The sequence below is a fragment of the Venturia canescens genome, chromosome 2, assembly GCF_019457755.1.
Source record: "Venturia canescens isolate UGA chromosome 2, ASM1945775v1, whole genome shotgun sequence".
Taxonomy (NCBI): Eukaryota; Metazoa; Arthropoda; class Insecta; order Hymenoptera; family Ichneumonidae; genus Venturia; species Venturia canescens.
Window position 1 is genome coordinate 1,716,800 of NC_057422.1, and position 21,145 is coordinate 1,737,944.

Sequence of the window (21,145 nt, forward strand, 5' to 3'; positions counted from 1 at the left end):
AAATCCACAGAATTCTTCAAATTTTCGTTTTTCCACGTCATTGAAAAATGCAACTCCAGGCCGAGAGTTCGAGTCTCTTCGTTAGGCCTGTGCATTGGAGGGAAACGAAAACCAAATGGCGCGCGCATCTCTTCCGAGGAAATATACCGGACGATAAAATATTAGCCAGCGGCTGCACGAACTGATCATTGTCGTTAGCTCGAACGTGAATGAATTTCAAATACCTTGAGATTCTAAGAGTACATGAAAAAAATCGAAAAAAATTTGGTTTTTCTTCAAAGATGATTTTGCACCCGTACCTCGTGCAATACTCTGCCCGATTGCTTAGAAACGGGAATATACCGATTCGTAGCGTAACGACGCCAACGAACTTCCATTTCGCGAGCTCCCTCTTTCTCAAGTACTTTCGTCACGGGACGATTCGCTCGAGGTGGCCGAGTACCGTGTTCTCTTATAATAAATATATCTATACACGAAACGCGTATTCTCTTTCGGCCCTAACCATGGCATTGAATTCGCGAAACCAGTGGAGAAAACGTGTAACGCGTTCGCATATATTTCGACTCGGGGAGCGTTTAGTTTCACTTCTCCAACTGATTTTCAAGCACGTTTAAATTCTACTTTTTCCCCGAGAGAATTCTTCGACGAAATCGTGAGTTCAGCCGCGCATTTTTCTCTTGGATAACTTGAGGAATTTCGGGAGATTCGTGAAGAAATGGCTCGGGGCACACGCTCGCTCGGCGGTGGATTTTCGAGTCTGTTGAGTCGAAGTACACAAGCGTGACGAATCCCGAGCGAATCTCGGTCCGAAGCGCGTCTTTTTAATCAATTAATATTATTCGAGTGGCCACAATAAATCGAGCGGAGCTCGACGGAGGCGTAAAACAAACGAAGAGAGAAACAATGAAAGCTCATCAAGGCTGGGTGCGTGTGTGTGTGTGTTAATAACGATGAATTAACGAAGAGTCAAACGGTGGTCAATGCACCGGCGAAAAGCCTCGGAGTTCGGGCTCGCGTAGCTAGTCACAGCGGCGCGCGCGGTACCCAAGCGTGCATATACTTCGGGCGACGCACAAATTGGACTCAATACACTCGAGTCGCCGGCAAGTAAGTCGCCCCCACGACGAATTATAGACCGCTAGAGTGAGACGGTTAAAGGGAGAGACATAAGTACGGATAAAAATAAATAGTTACGATCTATATTCGTAAAACACGGCTCCCCGTGCGCGCCGGGAGCCCGCGAGGGAGGGGGAACACACAGGAAGGCGAAGAACAACGACGAGGGGGAATAAAGGAAGAAGGAAAAAAAACAAAGGGAACAAAATGACCGAGGGAAACCGAGACGGTACGCGGACAAGTTCGCGCGAGGAACACGTGTACCATTCGCAAGTGAATATACATGCGAGTCGCTCACTGACTCGAACGCAGCGCCATCGTCTACATTTATCCTCCTTGTTTTATTCTCGGTCTCTCTCTCTCTCTCTCTCTCTCGCTCGCTCTTTACGACGGCGTTGTATTCTGTACCGCTTCGTTGCTATGCTAATATAGGGAGAACTTTGTTTACGCGCACTTTTAACGTACTTCATTCGAGCTACTTTTTATTCATCTTTTCTTTAATTTTGGAAATTTAAGGTAGATCATGCCCGAAGGATTGCATTTTATCGGTGTCTAAATTGGACCGATTTTTGCTCACTAATTAAAGATACAATCACTTTAAATTAATGTCAGAGTTATTAATTCGAAATTGTAAATACATTTCTTCAACTTATCTTTTGGCGAATGAGACAACAAGCCATTAATTAATCGGGGATCGATCACTGAGTGAATCCCAAATTCCATTCGTCCCTGTCGAAAGTACTATAGTTTTGTATGCAAAATATCCCATTTAAATGATCTAAAAAAACTCCAACGATTCCAGTAATTCTCCAATTTCGTTCCCTGCCGAATTTACAATTCGTAGTTTTTCATGCTACACCGATGCTTCGTGGAATGAAAAATTGGTGAATTACAAATGTTTTTTTTTTCGGTAGAGCTTGAAAAACTACGAATTGCAAATTTAGCAGGGAACGAAATTGGAGAATTACTGGAATTGTTGGAGGCTTTATTATATCATTTCGTTGGACTCCAACGTTGCAAACTTCAGTGTCATTGTTTTGTTTCATTCTCGGAGACTTCGAACCCTGAAATTCAACATTTTTTTTACAATTCCCTCGATTTTTGCTCTTACAACTTCTAAAAGAGAGGATTCCTCTCGTTTCGTTGACTCCCATGGTTTCTCGTCGTTGCAGCTAAAAAATGGGAAATTTATCTAGAGCTAGATGTCTCTTTGATCGTTAGTCACCGCAGCTGCTATTTTCGTGCTGGATTTTTTCGTATTCTTATTCTTCGCTCCTTCTTTCACGATCTTTCCTATTTTTCTTGTTCGCGCGTTTCGCAAAGGGTCGTTTTAGCAGTGCTCTCCGCAGCAGCTGCATACGACCTCCGCGTCGTTCCTCGCGCCTTTTTTTCACCGCACGTGTTTGACGCTTTTTTTTATTTTTTGTTTCCTACGTTTTCTGGCGTCTCCGACGCTCTCAGCTCGTTTTATACGCGCGAGCCTATCTCCGCGAACCACATCGCTCCCTCAACACGCGCGTCCTTCGGTATCTATATTGTTTGTTGTTTGACGATTCTATTATCACGTGTAAACTGTCGACGCCTGACTCCCATCGGCTTTTACCATCTTTATGGGTATTCCTGAATCGCTCGACAATTTTCTGCCCTCCCGAGTCCTCGGACACTCGACCCCAGTGCTGCACGCCACGCGTTGACGATGAATTATTCATTGAACGAAAGGAAAACGAGGAGCGGAGCAATGTTTCGAGTTGGGAGCTTCGCTTTCCCGATTAAATCGACGAGAAACTCCGTGGAAGGTTGAAAACGCGGATGAGCTTGAGGAGCCGGAGAAATCGAGCGCTCGTCGAAAGGCCTCGTTCGCTCCTGATGGTGGAAAAAAAAGAATAGAGAAAAAGGGGGAGCGATGGAAACGTTAGATAAGCCCGAGAGCTCGCCGCGGCGAGGATAAACCGAGGCGTGAAACTTGTTTTTATTCAGCACTCGCTTGGACGTGCGTGCACGCATATTCCTATGTAATATCGACGATTTCCGGAACACGCGTATTTCCGGAAAACGAGATAGCGATCGCCCGCGCTCCTCGCCCTATTAGTCGGTCCACGAGTCCGAACGATTATACTCCGCGAATCGATCCCTTTTCTGATATGTGTTTGTCTTTCGCGATATTTAAACGTCCGGCTCGAACAGCGCCTCGTGGAACAAAAAGTCCCGCTGCTCTTATCCGCGCGCGATTTCATCGGACTTTCTATCCCCCGTTGTCGTTCCGACAGCGATCGATTCATTGACGATCGAAAATGCTGTTTTGTCCTTTCCGTTTTTACACTGAAAACACGCGACTTCTTTCCGCGAGTCCCGTCAAAAAAATCGTTGGACGTCCATTTTCGAGAAAAGCCCGAAAACCCAGAAGGCACGAGCGCTCAAATTTCGAAATTGTCAACAGAATCAACGTGTCGCTTAGACAACGCTGAAGTTTCCAACGTTGGAGTCCAACGAAATGAACGAAAAAAACGTTTGTAATTCACCAATTTTTTATTTCACGAATCGTTGGTGCAGCTTGAAAAACTACGAATCGCAAATTTGGCAGGGAACAAAATAGGAAAATTACTGGAATTATTGGAGAGTTTTTTTCGATCATTTCGTTCGACTCCAACGTTGGAAACTTCAGCGTCATTCGCTTAAAGCCCTTATACACTTGTGATGGGCGAAAAAATCGAACACTTTTTTATTAGATTTTCTTCAAGTACAATGTCTGAAGAATATTCTCACCAAATTTCATGAAGATGGGAGCATTAGATTCGTTGCTATGGGCATTTCAACACGACGCTAAAGTTTGCAACGTTGGAGTCCAACGAAATGAAGGAAAAAACATGTGTAATTCACCAATTATTTTTTATTTCACGAAATATCGGTGCAACTTGAAAAACTATGAATTTCAAATTCGGCAGCTAACAAAATTGGAGAAGTACTGGAATCATTAGGATTTTTTTTCGATGGACTCCAACGTTGCAAACTTCAGTGTCATATTTTAACTGACGTCGTCTAATACCTGAATCTTTGAATGCGATTATCTCAGAATCGACCTTTTGAAAAATACCCTTGCGGTTACTAAAGCACTATTAATCCGATCGTCACCAAATTTATATGAATTATTGGTTATAATAATAGCCAGGGCTTGGACGAAGGATTCCGTATTTTGTTGGAAAAGAAAAGATTTTGTTGGTAACAAAAAATCGAAAATTTAGCACCTCGAAAAATGAATTTTTTGTCAAAATTGTCGCCAGATTTTTTTAAATCGAAATTTCTACAAATCCTTTGTCCAGGCCCGAGCTATTTTAACCCTACACCTCATGTGCCTTTTTTCATACCCTCAACCTCATGACCGGGGTTTGAACGCACCCCACTCTTTTTCTGCTTATAAATCCGGTCCTATGATGCTAAACTGACTTTATCCTACACCATTTTCTTCGTTTTTTTTTATAACAAAAAGAATGATGCACGATAAAACTAATTTCAATTGAATTTATATATAAAAAAATCCGTCGATAATCAGTCGATAATGTCGCTTGTTAGGACGGGAGCGTAATTTGAAGTTCGCGTGGGGTGTGCTCACACCCCAGTCATGCGTTGTAGGGATAATAATGATTAAGTGGTATAAATCTGATATGAATCGGATCAATAGTTTTTTAGTTATCACGTCCATTGATGCTCAAAAAAAGGTGCCAGTGCAATACAGCTGGAGTTTCGCCATTTTGAGAAATGTTTTGACGAAAAAAATCGTGCAAGTACATGAACATATGTACTGACGAATGTCATTCACAGTTTTTCAATAAACATTTATTTTCTTGTCGAAAAATTATCAAGAAAATCGCGTTTTTTCGCTCGCTGCAAAAGGCCTTAAATGGCAGGGTGTCAGTACGTCACCGGGCACTTGGACCCGGCATTGTTCTCGTATATATATAGATATATCCGAACAATGCGGGGTCCAACTGCCCGGTGACGTACTGAGACCCTGCCCCTTAAATTATGACGCTGAAGTTTCCAACGTTGGAGTCCAACGAAATGATCGAAAAAAAATCTCTAATAATTCCAGCAATTCTCATATTTTCTTTCCTGCCAAATTTGCGATTCGTAGTTTTTCAAGCTGCACCAACGATTCGTGAAATAAAAAATTGGTGAATTACAAACATTTTTTTTCGTTCATTTCGTTTGATTCCAACGTTGGAAACTTCAGCGTCGTTTTAAATTTGGGGACTCGAAGAAATTTCTCCATGTTTTTCGACTCGTCTGTCGGGCTACGTGTTGATTACCGAAGAAAAACATGTCCCCAACGAAGCCCCAAAAAATTGCTACTTATCGGACTCGCGTGTTGGGATCGAAGCAACAAAAATAAACGGAATCAAGTAAAAATAAAAAACACTGCGATTGCGTTGGGGAAATTTGGGGGGGGATCTTGAACGGAGACTTGAGGCAAGCGTAAAAAGTTTCTCCAGCCATTTTTTCTCACTTCTCTCGAGCGTCGGAAAAAAACATCGACGTTGTTTCGTTAATCGAGGCCCCTCGAAACTTTCTACGCACACACACGATCCGCAAACTTCGGTCGAGGCGAGAAAATAAAAAATATTTTTGTTATCGCGGAAACAAAAGCGAGCACGCTTGAATGGAAAAAGAAACGACAAAAATAACCCCGTCCCGGTCATGTTTGTTTTGTTTTGCCTCGCTCGCGCGTTAACGCTTCTTTCTTTTGTCCCGCATTCATAGCCCGGATTATGCGAAGATGTTCTTTCAATGTTTATTCGGTGACGATCTCCTTTTATCAGTTCGATGATCGAGACGAGACGACCGTGACCGAGGATATTGCCCCCCGATCTTCCCCGCTCTTCTCTCCCTTGGGACTCGCCTCTTTCCGTCATCGTAGTCCAATACAATTGCAGGAATGGAGCAACTCTCGAGGAGAAGTCTTAAAAACTTGACCCAAGTCTAATTTGACGCCGCTGAATCGGACGGTGTACATTTTTCGCGATCAAGCCCTGGCGACATCGAAAAAATAAGGGTTCAAAGTTCAAATCGCGGATAACTCAAAAAGTATTGACTCGATTGAAAAAATACTTGTACGAACGTTTTTGGACGTCGAAATTACGTTGGGAAGCATCCTAGAAATTTACAGAAATTGAAAAATTAACGGGAAAATAGCAAAAAAATATTGAGTCTGGGGCGAAAACCCTCAAGACTTGAAAACTCATTAAATTTGTAAATAACTCTTTTTCCCTCGATTCCACACGCTCGAGAAAGGTATAATCACACTTTGAGCCCGCTCAAAATTGCGGAGGATTTTGGCCTCCCCGGTCGATCAAAATTCCCATCGAACCGCGATCCAATGTGCGCCGCTTTCCGGATTTACCTCAGTCGGAAGAAGCGACGTGACGCGGAGGCGAAAAGAAGCCACAAATCCGAAGAGATGACCCTGGCGACGGAGGCTCCTCGCATCGATATTGACCGCGCGTTCTCTCTTCGGAGTTACATCCACTTCTCACTTCTTTAACGATTCCGCGAGCGCACAGCGCCTCCTTCGTGCATGTCGTTGCCGCGATGTCCGTCCGGTCCGGAGTGCGATAACTCTGTCGATGGACGAACGAGCCGCAAAAATCACGGGGGGAGGGCTTAAAATAGAGACTGATGAAGGAGCTAAAAACGATAAAGCAAAGGACAGAAGACTTTTGAGATGAAAACGATGATTCGAGGAAAGTAAACTTACAGATGCAGAGGTCCGCTGGGACTGAGATTTTTCGACAAAAGCAAAGCAATAAAGACGAATCCGTGGCAAATTCGTCAGCCGACACCCGTCCCCGCTCCATTCATCAACGGCTCTAGCAATTATTTTCACTTATTGATTGTTCCTTTCCCGCTCGGAGGTTGCGCTCGAGCGAGGAAAAAAGCGTTATTACGTCAGGACGGGCGGATTTTCAACGTTTCGCGTTTCCGCGCGCGCAGTCTCATCAGAAACGCGAAACTGGATGACCTCCGATTTCCACGGCTGATCTCAACATTTTTTTTCTTATTCGAAATGATAATAAACTGCAACCCACTGCGCTGCGATCCATTGTCGGGCTTCTGAGATCGTTGACGAGAGCCAGGCGCCTCGTTTCGATCGAACGACCAGCATCAATGTCCATTTTTTTCTCATATTTAATCACCTTTTCCTGGTTATTTTTCTCTTATTTTATGAGCCTTAGAAAAACGTTCATTTTAAAAAAACGTTCTCGCCTCAGCGGCGGCCCTCGAACGACTCAAGTCGAAAATTTCAAGTCTCGGAGTGAAAATGCTCGTCGCTTCGATCCGACATCTCGCTCGACTTCGTTCGCGGGCACACATGTTCCGTTTGACCTTCATCGCAATAACCTTACTCGAAGTATTGTCGCCTAGGGACCGCGGTGGGGGTAAGGTCACCATCGCGATCGTGGATCATAGAATTTTTCGGAGCGACCTACGCAAAGATCGAGGAGGAGCGGCGGATATTTAGAGAATTGAGAAGACGTTGACCCTCTCACACTATCGACGTTCGAACCCGCGTAGAAATATGGCTTTGATATCAATCCGCCTTCGGTGATGAATCGTAATGTTTTAGGCATTTCGGTCTCCGGTTTTATGCCTCATTTCTGAAAAGCGTAGAAGAAAATTTCGTCATGCTGATGTACAAACAAAATCGAAACTCAAAAAGAGTAAGTTTTTTATCACGAGATCGCGAGAGTTTGAATTCGGAGCATTGAAACCGCGCCAGTATTCAGCATCGCTTCGAATAGCGAAGGCAGAGATTGCGAATGATTTTCTCTGGGGGAAATGACAGCGATCGAACCATTGGAACCCGGGCCCGGTGAACCCTCGGGCAGGTCACAGCAGCGCGACGAACTTTCGATGACTCGCATTCAACACAGAAACCATATTGGCTCGCCTGTAACCAAAAACGAGAGTGACTCGTTCGGGCAACAAGTACCCGAAGAAGAAAAGTGTACAAATGGATCGCTGTACAAAATTCGGAAAAAAAAATTGCAATTTTTTTCTGAATTCAATGTTTTCCTTGTCGATTTACAGAAGTCGATTCTCGTACTTGAACATTTTTTATGTTGCTGAAGTTTCCAACGTTGGACTACAACGATATTGAAATTAAAAAAAAAATTTTGATTCTCATTTTTTTTTTTAATGTTTTTAATTTAAAGCTATCATCTTCTTCACGAGGCCTCCAGTGACTCGAGCACAACGCTTAACCTTAATATCCCCTCTCCGCACCGGCCTTCGAGCGAGTGAGACAGCGGCACTGTCCACTGTCCACACCAACCTGTCGTGGGAAGACATTTTTTCGATTTGTACAAATTTCGAAAAATTTCGAAGTCCTCGAATCTCGAGATTTTTTCAAAGTCCCATGACTCCCTTGGAAAAATATTTTTTTTCGGTCTCCACACGTATGTTAATTCCGGCACATTGCGTGATTCAATCTGGTCGCTACCTACTACGTTACGAGGCGTGTAATAATGAAATTTTATACAAATTATGAACCACGACTTATATAGGAGTTTCATTATTTAAATATAAAACGTCTGGTAGCCTAGTCGGTAGAATACTAGGTTGGCATCGCAAGGGTCTGGGGTTCAAATATCACGTGGAGAGTTCATTTTTTTCGGTTTATTTAAACTATTTTTGCTATTCTATGTGATAATCGAAAAAAAATAAATTTTAAAGGGAAGTCATGGGACTTTGAAAAAATCTCGACATTCGAGGACTTTGAAATTTTTCGATATTTGCACAAATCGCAAAAATGTCCTCCCACGATGGGTTTGAAACACGTTTTATTCGATTCTCAATAGAATGAGATATACGTGTGGAACCCGAAAAAAAAATTTTTTAAAAGCAAGTCGTGGGACTTAGAAAAAAACCATGAGCGGACTACGGCGACGGGTTGAGATCGTGCTTGTTGCACTGGATACGATACGAAAGCAACAGCTGCTCGTTCGCTGTCCTTGTCGCACGCATTTGGTTCGGAGTCAGCTGTCAAGATCAATATCCTGCAATACCAGCACTGGCTTTTCACTTCAGTTTTTCCACGAGAGGCGCTATCCTCGATTTTGGGTTGGTCACGTAAACTCGATGACTCTTAACAGGAAATTTTTATGTAATTATTGAATCGCTCCTTTTTTTTACAATACGATGGCAAGAACATAAATATGCTACAAAAATAAGCTAATTTTTTTCTCGAAAACTGTTGAGTTTAGCACAAATTATCGAGGAACATTGTTATGACCTAGACCCAGACTCTTGTACGAAACATGTTTCTTTTGAGTCGAATGAGACAAAAGTATAATGACCGAAAAAAAAAATGTCAACGGCAGTAGACTATAAAAAAATTCCGTGATTCGAAAATTTTGAAATCTTTAGAAAATGGTAAAAGTCGAAAAAAAAAATTTTCGAAGGCAGTAGACTATGAAAAAATTCCAAGGTTCGAAAATTTTTTAATTTTTCGAAAATTTCAACCCTCGAAATGGGGGTGGTTCGGAACGAATTTTTCGACCAAACTTAGCACATCTTCCTTTTTTGATCTCACAAAGCGATTCGTGAGATATAAAAGATGAGAATGCTGATACGAAAAATTTTTCGAAATTTTCGATATTTCAACCCCTACGACGCGGGTGTACCAGGTAACGAAATTGGAGAATTACTGTAATTGTTGGAGGAGTTTCGAGATCGTTTGGGATGCAACTCCTTCAGCGTCATTACAGTTTTATTGTCAGGGGCCAGGAGAAAAAAAAGAGTGAAGAAAAGAAACGGCACAAGAAAAATATATACGCAGCACGCGTTTTGAAAAAGCAAAACACATTATTGATGCCACAAACTCTCATTTTCGATGTAGAGCCGATCGAGGTTTATCAGAGTGCACAAGTGCGACGGTGAAAATATTTGTCGCGCCTGAGGCAATTTTGCTTTTCAAAAAATCGTCGTTCTTGGTATTTACTTGATTGGCGAGGCGCTCGCCGTCGACTTTATTCAGCTGTCCCCATTGTCTCGATTTTCACCGAATGCTATTTAACGTCTTGATATTCGTACTTATTCGACTTGAGATTATAAAACTGAGGTTTTGAAATGGGAATGTTTTGAAGAAAAAGCATCTTGCGAGAGCATTAACCGAGCGTTTTTCGACCGCGAGTCTATTGTCGCTAAATTGATACCTGCTCGAAGTTTATGGCCCGTCCCATTCTTTCGGCTTGCTAAGTTCGAACGAAACTTGTAAACCCGTCGTTGGTGTTGTTTTGTTAATTAACAATAAAATCCACCTGGCACATTGTAATCGGTCGCATGTCCGTTGAACTGATTTTTACCCGCGACGTTTAGTCTGATGAACCTTAATCCCATCCACTGTTGTCCGCATATCAGTGACCATTTGCGAACTCGATCATTAACGTGTAACGTTCTTTAAGCACCTTCGCTGTTTCTTCTTACTGCTAATGACTTGCATGTGAGACGTGATAATTAAGTACAAAAGGAAGACTTTATTTCGGGAGGAAAAGCGCACAGGCAGACTTGAGGCGAACTTGGTAATGTAGTCCAATCTAAATGAAAGAATGGAGAGCAATTTTGTAAAGCCGTATCTTTTTAAAACGGGTTTTGTTTTTTGTTTTTGTATTTTCCGTATTTTGTTTTCAACCGCACTTTTTCCATACTTGAACATTGATTAAAAAACCAACATTTTTCTGGAATGTTTGATATGAATCTCGTGAAGCGCGTATAATCGAAAGAAACTGAGTTATTTATAAATTTAATATGTTTTCAAGTCGTGAAAATGAGGGTTTTCACCCCGAGCTCCATGCTTTTTTTCTTATTATTTCGTCAAGGTAGTTCATGCGCGAAACGATTTTCTTAAGAGAGTCTTGACATTTACAAAGTTTAAACGGGTAGTCGACTGACGCGCATATCAAATTTTAAAAGGTTAGTCTTATTGGTTATTTAGATAAACGTGCTTAAATATGAAGAAAAATACACAGGGGTATAAAAAAACGTTCATCTTTCCATATAACGAATGAACGCCTCTTATGAAGACTATGAAAAAGTACACAATGACAATGAAGTATATAACGAAGGTCTGGGAAAAAATTCGAGACGATTATCTCGCTAGTAATAAAACTATAATATTTTAACCAGGGACGAATGAAATTTTGGGTTCTGTCAGTGATCGCTGGTCATTTCATTCGCCAAAAAATAAGTTGGAAAAATGTATTTAAAATTTTGAATGAATAACTCTGACATTAATTCAGAGCGATAATATCTTTAATTAGGGAGTAAAAATCAAACGATGTTGAAGCTTGCAACGTTGGAGTCCAACGAAATGAAGAAAAAAAACATTTGTAATTCACCAATTATTTTTTATTTCACGAAATATCGGTGCAACTTGAAAAGCTATTAACAAAATTGGAGAAGTACTGGAATAGGGGTTCTTTTACATCATTTCGTTGGGCTCCAACATTGCAAACTTCAGCGTCATGCGAAAGCGATTCAGTGGCGTATTATTTCGCCGTGGGATCTCGCATTTATGGAAGTCTGCGACTTCCACATCTGTGAAGACGAAGGCCGAGCACATTTCCTCGCGAATTCATCGTTTGCTCTTCCCATTCTCGTCGATAAATGTCTCCGCTAAACCGCTGTGAACAGCCGCCTTTGAATTGTTTCTCGACATGTGCGAGTTAGCGCTGAATTGATTTCGCAGTCGGACTCCGAGACGAAAGTTTCTCAGAGTCACGCGCCCATGGAGAAGCGAATTTTCAAATTTTTTCCAAGAACGCGCGTGCACCCTTTCTCCATCTGACAATTGACACCTGAGATACGCGCGTACGCACGCACGCGGGAAGTTTGCATTGTAAAAACGACGCGCGTTACGTTTATCTGACCCGTTTATCGCAGGACGACCAATTGACGAGGGAGGTCAAGGCCGTCTGATAAAAACGGAAAGCGGGTAAGAACCAAACGGGCGCACACGCCATCCGAGCGTTTCATGATTCACGTTCGCATTTTTTAGACTCTCGGTTAAGCATGGATCGAGACCTTCGCGCCGAACCCCCCTCGTTCCTTTTTACACGTTGTCCACGCCGTTTTATCCACTCTTCTAACGCAATTTGTATGAAAATCTCGCGTGTCTCAGACACCCCCGGAAGACCGAAAATTCGGACTCCCCCTCGCTTCTCCGATCGGCGTCGCACCTTTGTTTCCTCATTACGAGATTAAATAAGTTTTTTGGTAAATATTTACTTTATTCACTTTTGCTCAAAATAGTCTTAAAATTTTTTTCCAGCATTATTATCAATAACGAATAATACCGCGATCAATTTTAGGGAGGGGGAAGGTACAAAAACCAAAAAAAAAAAAATTTGAAAAAGTCCGAAAGAAATTTCAGTTTCTTCCCTATATTCAAACCCATCCAACAATTCCGCACACACATCCGAGCATTATTCTCAATAAAAAATATTATCGCGATTAATTTTAAGGAGGGAAAACGGAAAAAAACAACATATGATTTTTTTATTCCTTAGTTTGTAAACTGTTTTTGGCAACGCCAAAATCTGTTATTTTTATCGAGCACGGTAGAATCACTTCCCGTTCAAACACCCCGTGATTTTCCAAAAAAGTTATACTTTCAGATTCCGTTTGAAATTTAACGATTGATTCTGTAAGCGACAAGGAACACCCGTCACACATGATTATTCCGTATATACTGTTCAAATTGAAATCGTTGTCATTCATACTTTGTGGCCAGACACGTGAACATTATGCCTTTGTTTACATTTTTTCATTCCATTGAATGATACTACGTAAACTTTACTATCGTTCATATTATTCTATTGTATTTGTAGCAACAAACAATTTTTGTTGGGTGACTCCGGAACGCATATTTGAATATAGCGAAGAAACTGAAGTTTCTTTCGGACTTTTTCAAAATATTTTTTTTTGGTTATTGTACCTTCCCCCTCCCTAAAATTGATCGCGGTATTATTTTTTATTGTTAATAATGCTCGAAAAATAATTTTTCATGCTTTTTAGGAAAAGTGAATAAAGTAAATATTTACCAGTTTTTTTCTGCCAGCAAAAGGATTCGCGAGTGTCTATTCTCCCTCTCGAGTCTGTCGCCTTTTTCTCGTTTCTCACCTTGCTAGAGCGATAAGTATGCGTAACGCCGAGGTCTGCTCTGTCACTGCGAAGGACATTAATTTCTATATACATGTACATAAACTCATGTGCGATTATCCATCTACGCGATAACTGTAGATAACCCGCCGCATGAATATTTGTCCACGGCTATCGCCACTTGACATTATTTTTATTCAGGTGTAAATGACGATGAACTTTGCTTCTTACAAAAATAACGATGTTTTTGCGTGGGGAGGGATTCGACGGAGGCCAGAGCCGACTCGACACACTCGAATAGTGAATCTCACTTTTTTCAACGTCTCTTGCAAATACATTAATCTCTTTTTTGCATCCGACCATTCGATGGAGCACAATTTCTGTTGCGATTTAAAAAAAACGTCCATTAAAAAAATATCGATTTCAATGAGAGTTATCGGCCTCCGACTATGGCCGGGGTTCAAGCAAATTGGACGTAACGCGTTTCCTGCTTCAGACGTGCGTTGGAATAATTTTGCGTTCGATGAAAAGCAGCGCTGAAAATCGTTTTGTGGCATCGGGACGAATAGTCTCTGTTGGTAACAACAATTGAGTTTCGGAGTAAAAATGCCCGGAAATCGTAGACCGGCTTGATCGATGTGCAGCGAGAAACGTTCGAATCTTTTTTTTACGGTGCTGAAGTTTGCAACGTTGGAGTCCAACGAACGAAAACAAGATTATTGATTTATCATTTTTTTTATTTCACAAATCATGGATCTGGCTTGAAGAATAACGAAATGCAAATACGGCAAGAAACAAAATTGGAGATTTACTATCATTTCGTTGGACTCCAACGTTGTAAGCTTCAGCGTCATTTTTTAAAAATTAGACTCCGCAAAAGTCGTTTATCCGACAAACGGAAAAACGTTTCCGAAGTTTTCTGCGGGGCGTCATCGTTACCCTCAGACATTGGACGATCGCCGGCTATTTTGACCATCAGGGGATTGCACCCACTATGAAATTGAACCGCTCTCACGCTTCCTTCCGTCAACTTTATTACGAATATTCTCGGAGGAAGTCGATCATGGAATAGAAACAGTCGATTATTTCGACAGTTTTGTGGGATCGGAAAAACAGCGATTTATAAAAGAGACCGATGAGACCCCATTGGACTTGAGCCGAAGGGTCGCCACTGCGAGGAAGCATTGCCCCCACCCCCCTCCCCGTCTTGTTCCTCGTCCTCGGGGACCTTTTACCTCTTCCTTGAAAGTGTAAGTAAATTTGTCTCACCCAAGGGATACCTACCTGGATTTTTGAAACTATTTGTTGCTGGCCTCTCGAACGGACAGTGTTAAGTGCTCTCTCGCGTTGTACGATACACTTCCAAATCGCGAACAAGTTTCACAGTTCAGTTCTTCAGTTTTCACAGTGGTGCGTGTGATATTGTTAAAGAAAAACAATTACCAAAAATAATCTGAATGGTGCAAATGGTTATTGGTTCGAGGAATATTTATTTTATACAAATATATATATATATATATATTTATCGTTATCGGATGGTTTGATGACATTTGATTACGTCTTGAAAAAGTGACAGCTCTGAGAATAGCTGTTAGTCGACAGAAAATGGACTAGAGAGATCTTCCTGCCTTCCTCCGACATCAATATCTTTGGAACTGGTTTAGAGCGGTATGACTTAGTATGAAAAATATTTTATATGTAATAAATCATTAATTCTGCGTTAATATGTGATCTGGATTATAATCTGTGAAAAAAAATTATTGCAGTTTAATGATTCTGATAACTGAACACGTTTTCATATATTTTAATGTTTTTATTGAATCGAAGAATACAAAATTTGAGGTGTTATCCGAAGACTTTGTAACTTCCGCGAACATTTCCAAAATCCAACTGTTACTCTTCCTTCTTCCGTTCCCATGGTAACGCTCATTGATCATTCGATCTCTACACTCGGCATATATGCACACATTCATTCTTTACAGCAGTAAAATGGGAAACAAGAATGATGTTGAAGTTTCCATCGTTGGAAAACAACGAAAACGAAAATTTTTCAAAGTTGTTACGCCAACTTTTTTATTTCATTAATCAGTTCAATTGGTCATAGAAATGAGGTATACAAAGTTTCGCGAAACTTGAACGACCGAAAATAATTAATTAAGGGGTTTAAAATCTTGAAAAATTTTTCTTACTCATCCTATGGTTTACGCCAACTTTTTTATTTTACATATCGTTAGTGTGCCCTCGTAAGCATTTGTAAAAAAATTGACAAAGAAATCATGTCCCCGGAAAGTTCGGTTTGAACGGTTTGTAATATTGACAATTTTTTTTGGCTTATACTATGAGTCACGCCAACTTTTTTATTTCGCACATCGCTAAAGTCTCTTAAGAGAATTTGTAAAAAAATTGACAAAAAATCGATCCACCGGAAAGTACAATTTAAGGGGTTTGAAATCTTGACCAATTTTTCCAACCCGTTATATGGGTTACGCCAACTTTTTTATATTACAGATCGTTAGGATGACCTAAACAGTGATAACAAAAAACTTATTGAAAAAATCGAATTACCGGAAAATATGATTTCAGGGGGTTGAAAACTTCGAAAAATTCCCTCACTCATCCTATGGGTTACTCCAACTTTTTTATTTCTGACATCAGTAAAGTACTTCAGAAAGCAATTGTAAAAAAATTGAGAAGAAAATCGATTCTCCGGAAAGTATAATTTAAGGCGTTTGAAATCTTGAACAATTTTTCCCACCCGTTATATGGGTTACGCCAACTTTTTTATATTACAGATCGTTAGGATGACCCAAACAGTGATTACAAAAAAATTATTGAAAAAATCGAATTACCGGAAAATATGATTTCAGGGGGTTGAAAACTTCGAAAAATTCCCTCACTCATCCTATGGGTTACTTCAACTTTTTTATTTCACATATCGTTAAAGTGTCCCATAAAGCAATTACAAAAAAATGAACAGAAATATTGTGGCACCGGAAAGTACGCAAAATAGATTCATTAATTGAACGCTCGAAGAACCTCGCGACTCAGTATCGCTCTCTCACTTGGCGGCACGCAAGGAAATACAATTTTTTTTTCCAGTTTTCAATGTCAATGTGTTCAAAATGTTCCAAAACATCGAAAAATCATATCTAGATAAAATGTCCGGGTGCGCGCGCGCGCGCGTGTGTGTGTGTGTGTGTGTGTGTGTGTGTGTTGTGTCATGGCACTGCAAAATTCAAACGCTTATAACTCGGAAACGGTTTGAGATACAGGGCTACCGTTTTGCATAGATGTTAATCTATACAAGCTCTTCACTCTCTGATAATTTTGTCAGAATTTGTAAAAAATTCTGAATCTGATGACGTTTTGAAATTTTCATAAAAAGGGTGTCGACGCTCTAACTTTCGAAAATTTAGAGATTTATTAATAATTTTTTTTTTTTATAAATAGACTATCATAATAGGAAGGTTGGTATTGAATTTGGGGAATATCGGTTGAGCGATTCAAATATTATGACATTTTGAATTTTACGAAAATATGAGTTTTTCAAAAAATCGTCCAACCGCTTCAATTTTTGGAAATTTTATAGGATATTGTGTATAAGTCTGTACTTCCTCTATACTTTCCAGCAAAGTTGTCGGATTTTTCTTTAATTTCAATGTAAATAGAAAAACGATGAAAATTGAAAATTGCAAACTGTTTTTTCTGATGGTTCGTTATTTAGTTTTTTTTTTATGAATTTAAACAAAGAGATAAATTAATATATATAGACACATCTATATAAACCAAATCATCCCTAATACAAAAAAGGCTATATCTCTGAAACTATAAAAGACTCCCACCTATAATTTTATAGATAAGATTGCTCGGGAGAACGTCCAGAATAACATATAAAATAATTAGCGCGATCGGAGGTGAGGCCCGTATTCCGAATATTTACCAAGAAAAAAGAAGGGGTAAGACGTACTGGAAATGAAAGCACTAGCGAAGTGAGGATACCGGCCGAGCGAGATAAGCGATATAGATATACTCGCTCGGGCTAAAATAGCAACTTAAAAATTCAATTTCTCAATAAATATTGCTAGTCGCCAAAAATCCTTTTAGGGGAAGTCTTATATTGTTATAAAGAAGCAGTTTGCAAAATTTCAGCTCAAAATTCGGTTTCCGCTTTTCGGAAGTTTAATCGAGTTTATATTTACGTTTACGCATTCACCCGCTTATCTGCATGCACGAGTTCAAACATGTTCGTTCGACTGCGTGTTAACAAAATAATGTAAGGTACGGTTTTCTACTTTCATCCAAATACCACTCGTTTACCAAATGTTTAGTTTCAACTGAGCAACACGATGAAGCTACGACGCTGAAGTTTCCAACGTTGGAGTCCAACGAAATGAATGAAAATAAAATGATTTATTCATCAGTTTTTTATTTCACGAATCATAATTGTGTAGATTGAAAAAATACAAAGTACAAATTCGACTGGAGATAAATTGGAGAATTACTGAAATTATTGGACAGTTTTTTAGATCATTTCGTTGGACTCCAACGTTGGAAACTTCAGCATCGTGCTGCATGAATTTTTATCTCTTGTTGGGTGTAAAACCACCTTAGTGGATTTTTTATATGATCGTGGAGTGATTTTGAAATCGATAATTTGCCCGAAGTGTGGAAATGAATTATCTATTAATCTTGAAACACTAACATTTCACTGTCAAAAACGATATAATTTGAACCAGAACAAACGTAAAAAAATATCCAAGCGATGCGATTTCAAAAAAAGTGCAAAAAAGAACAGCTGGTTCGAAAATATTCATCTTTCAATTGAAACCGCATGTCGTTTTATCGCATATTTTTTAATGATACGTCCACCGCGATTTGCTTTTCTCCAAGAGCTCGATTGCAGTTTAGCTACAATCGTAGATTGGTCGAGTTTTTGTCGTGAGGTTTGTTCAGGGTTGTAAGTAATGCATTACTTTTCGTAATGCATTACCATTTTCATTACTCATTACATTGAATTTTTTAATGGAAAAAAAATCCATTACTCATTACTTTGAATTTTGTAATGGAAAAAAATTCCATCACTCATTACTTTGAATTTTGTAATGGAAAAAAAATCCATCACTCATTACTTTGAATTTTGTAATGGAAAAAAAATCTATCATTCATTACTTTGAATTTTGTAATGGAAAAAAATTCCATTACTCATTACTATGAATTTTGTAATGGAAAAAAATTCCATCATTCATTACATTGAATTTTGTAATGTAGAAAATTTTTCTTTCTCATCACATTGCATTTTGAAATGGTATCAAATTTGCTTCACACATTGCATTACATTTTTTAAGTAAGGATAATCATTTTTACCGTGGGTCAAACTGACCCAATGGTCGTAATGACGTGTTGCTCGGCTACCAATCGGTATAAAGCTGTTTGCACCGGGTCAAAATGACCCGATAGCAGTTACAACGTGTTACTGGACTGCCTGTACGTGTAATGCAGTGACTCCTGGGTCAAAATAACCCAATGGTACTAACGACGTGTAACTCGGTTATCAGTAGGTTTAACGCTATCTGTCAAGGGTCAGAATGACCCATTGGCACTATCCACGTTTTACTCGGCTACCAGTCGGTGTAACGTTGTTCGCACCGGGTCAAAATGACCCGATGGAGTTACAACGTGTTACTGGACTACCTGCACATGTAATGCAGTGGTCCCTGGGTTTAAATGACCCAATGGTAGAAACGACGTGTTTCCGGGCCACCAGTGCGTATGGCGCTGTTTACGCCGGGTCAAATCGACCCAATGGCAGTAAAAACTTGTACCAATACGTGTAACGCTGTTCGCACCGGATCAAAATGATGCAACGCTAGTATCGACTTGTTGCTCGGCCATTAGTGCATGTAACGCTGTTTGCGACGGGTCAGAATGACCCATTAGAACTATCCACGTTTTACTTGCCTACTAGTCGGAGTAACGCTGTTCGCACCAAGTCGAAACGACCCCACTGGCAGTAACAACGTGTTACTGGACTACCCGTACGTGTAGTCCATCTTTTCTGACATCAAAAAAATTAATGAAAATATATACGAATTCAGCACATCAAATTACATAAAAATTACATGATAAAGGTAAAAACAAATTTTTAGTGGTTAAAAATGCGTTTTGTTACTTACTCAATATTGTTAAGGTGTATATGCTAAAATAACTCTGCATTTAAATACACCGCATCAAATTACATAAAAATCATTCATGATATAGGTCGAAAAAAATTTGTTTGACTCAAAAATGCGATTATTTTACCATTTTAGCGGTTTTTCACAATTTACTCCAAATTGGTGGGTGTAGGTGCTGAACTGGCTCCGAATTCTGATTCAGCGGATCAAATTACATGAAAATCATGAATTATATAGGTCAAGAAGGATGTTTGAATACCCAAAAATGCGATTATTTCGGATTTTTAGTAGTTTTTTGCAATTTACTTAAAATTGGTGGGTGTAGGCGCTGAACTGGTCCCAAATTCTGATTCAGCGCGTCAAAATACATAGAATTACATGGGTCTAGTCAAAAGTACTGACCACTTTTTTTTGTGTGCTGGTGTTATCATTGGTAACCATCAAAATTCAACGTTATTTAGAATTGTTCATTGAATCGAATACGAAAGTCTGCCAATTTCATGAATTCCTTACAATAGCCACGACATCATATATTTTGAACAATTGAATTGCTTTATGAATTCCTCGAAGCTCGCCCCGTTCGAGATTCCATTATGTAATGAATCGGAAAATAGTCAATATTACGAGCTATTTATTTTTAATTTGAAAAGCTTAGAGTGGCCGAAAATATAAAAAAAATCCATCGATGTAACATTGAGATTCTACAGGTTTGCTTTGCTGCTACGCTATGATTCGCAAATAAGGAACCAGAACCAATTCGACAGAGATTTTTCTCTTGCTTCAGATAATGTCAGTGATAATGGATTATCGTCTTTTTCCAGCGCCGTACAATTCTTCGAAAAGCCAAAAGATTTACCGAAAAATGTTGAAGCTTAGTCAGGTTTATCTTTATTAAACAATAGAGAAGAAAAAATAAAGTTGGCAAAAAATCACGAGCGGAATACGTTTCGACAAATTTTTACATATTATATTACGTTTAGATATTCTAGTTGAAAATAATAATAATAATAATCGCATTCAAGACGTGTACTTGTCACTCCTAAGTTGTTTTATTAATGAATAGAGAACAGTTGATATTCTTCACAAGTTCATCAACTACGCATGTTAATAAATTTTAGTTACAAAAATCGATAATGCTCAAATCGGTAATGCTGAAAATAAGACTACTTTAAGATAAAATCTTAAGCTTTCCAATGATATATGAAAAGTTGGATTTGATCAGGGTTTTTTTTGGATAAATATAATTAGAAGGTGATAGTGCATACAAGTTACGGAAAGAACATGGCTGTCGTCTGCTCCAGCGAACATGAGACCGGGGTCTGACTCGGCGTCGACAACTGACCATGCTGCGTGTGTTGGCCGATGTTTGCATTAAGTGGTATTCTCATAAATTATTATTTACAAAAAATTATGCATAAAATATTTCCATAAACTAGTTAAAATTCATAACAGTAATTTAGATACGGTTCTTATAAAAATTATATATTTCATAAATTTTTGTCTAGTCGTAATTTTGACTAATATTGTCACTGAGAGCTACTTCAACTTCTTTTTTTTCAAAAATTTTTCAAAATCAATATGATCGTCACTATGTTTGACTATAATTATTCACGTTAAATTATGAATTTCGTTTAAGAATAGTTATAAAAGAGCGTTCATTACCTTATGGTCCCAAATTGCATATAGTTGGAAAAAATTTTCAA

The 21,145-nt window shown here is 39.4% G+C and overlaps 1 protein-coding gene across 3 annotated transcripts in view; it reads left to right on the top strand.

The window, feature by feature from the left end:
* LOC122406813 (A-agglutinin anchorage subunit-like) overlaps positions 1 to 21,145 on the top strand; it is a 53,065-nt gene that overhangs the window by 18,967 nt on the left and 12,953 nt on the right. The window contains exon 1 of one of the 3 annotated variants that reach the window (XM_043412554.1): positions 14,496 to 14,937. The exons of the other annotated variants lie outside the window; for them this stretch is intronic. The gene's annotated coding sequence lies outside the window, so the exon portion shown is untranslated. Of the gene's footprint in view, positions 1 to 14,495; positions 14,938 to 21,145 lie in introns of those variants that run through there. 3 annotated transcript variants of the gene reach the window in all.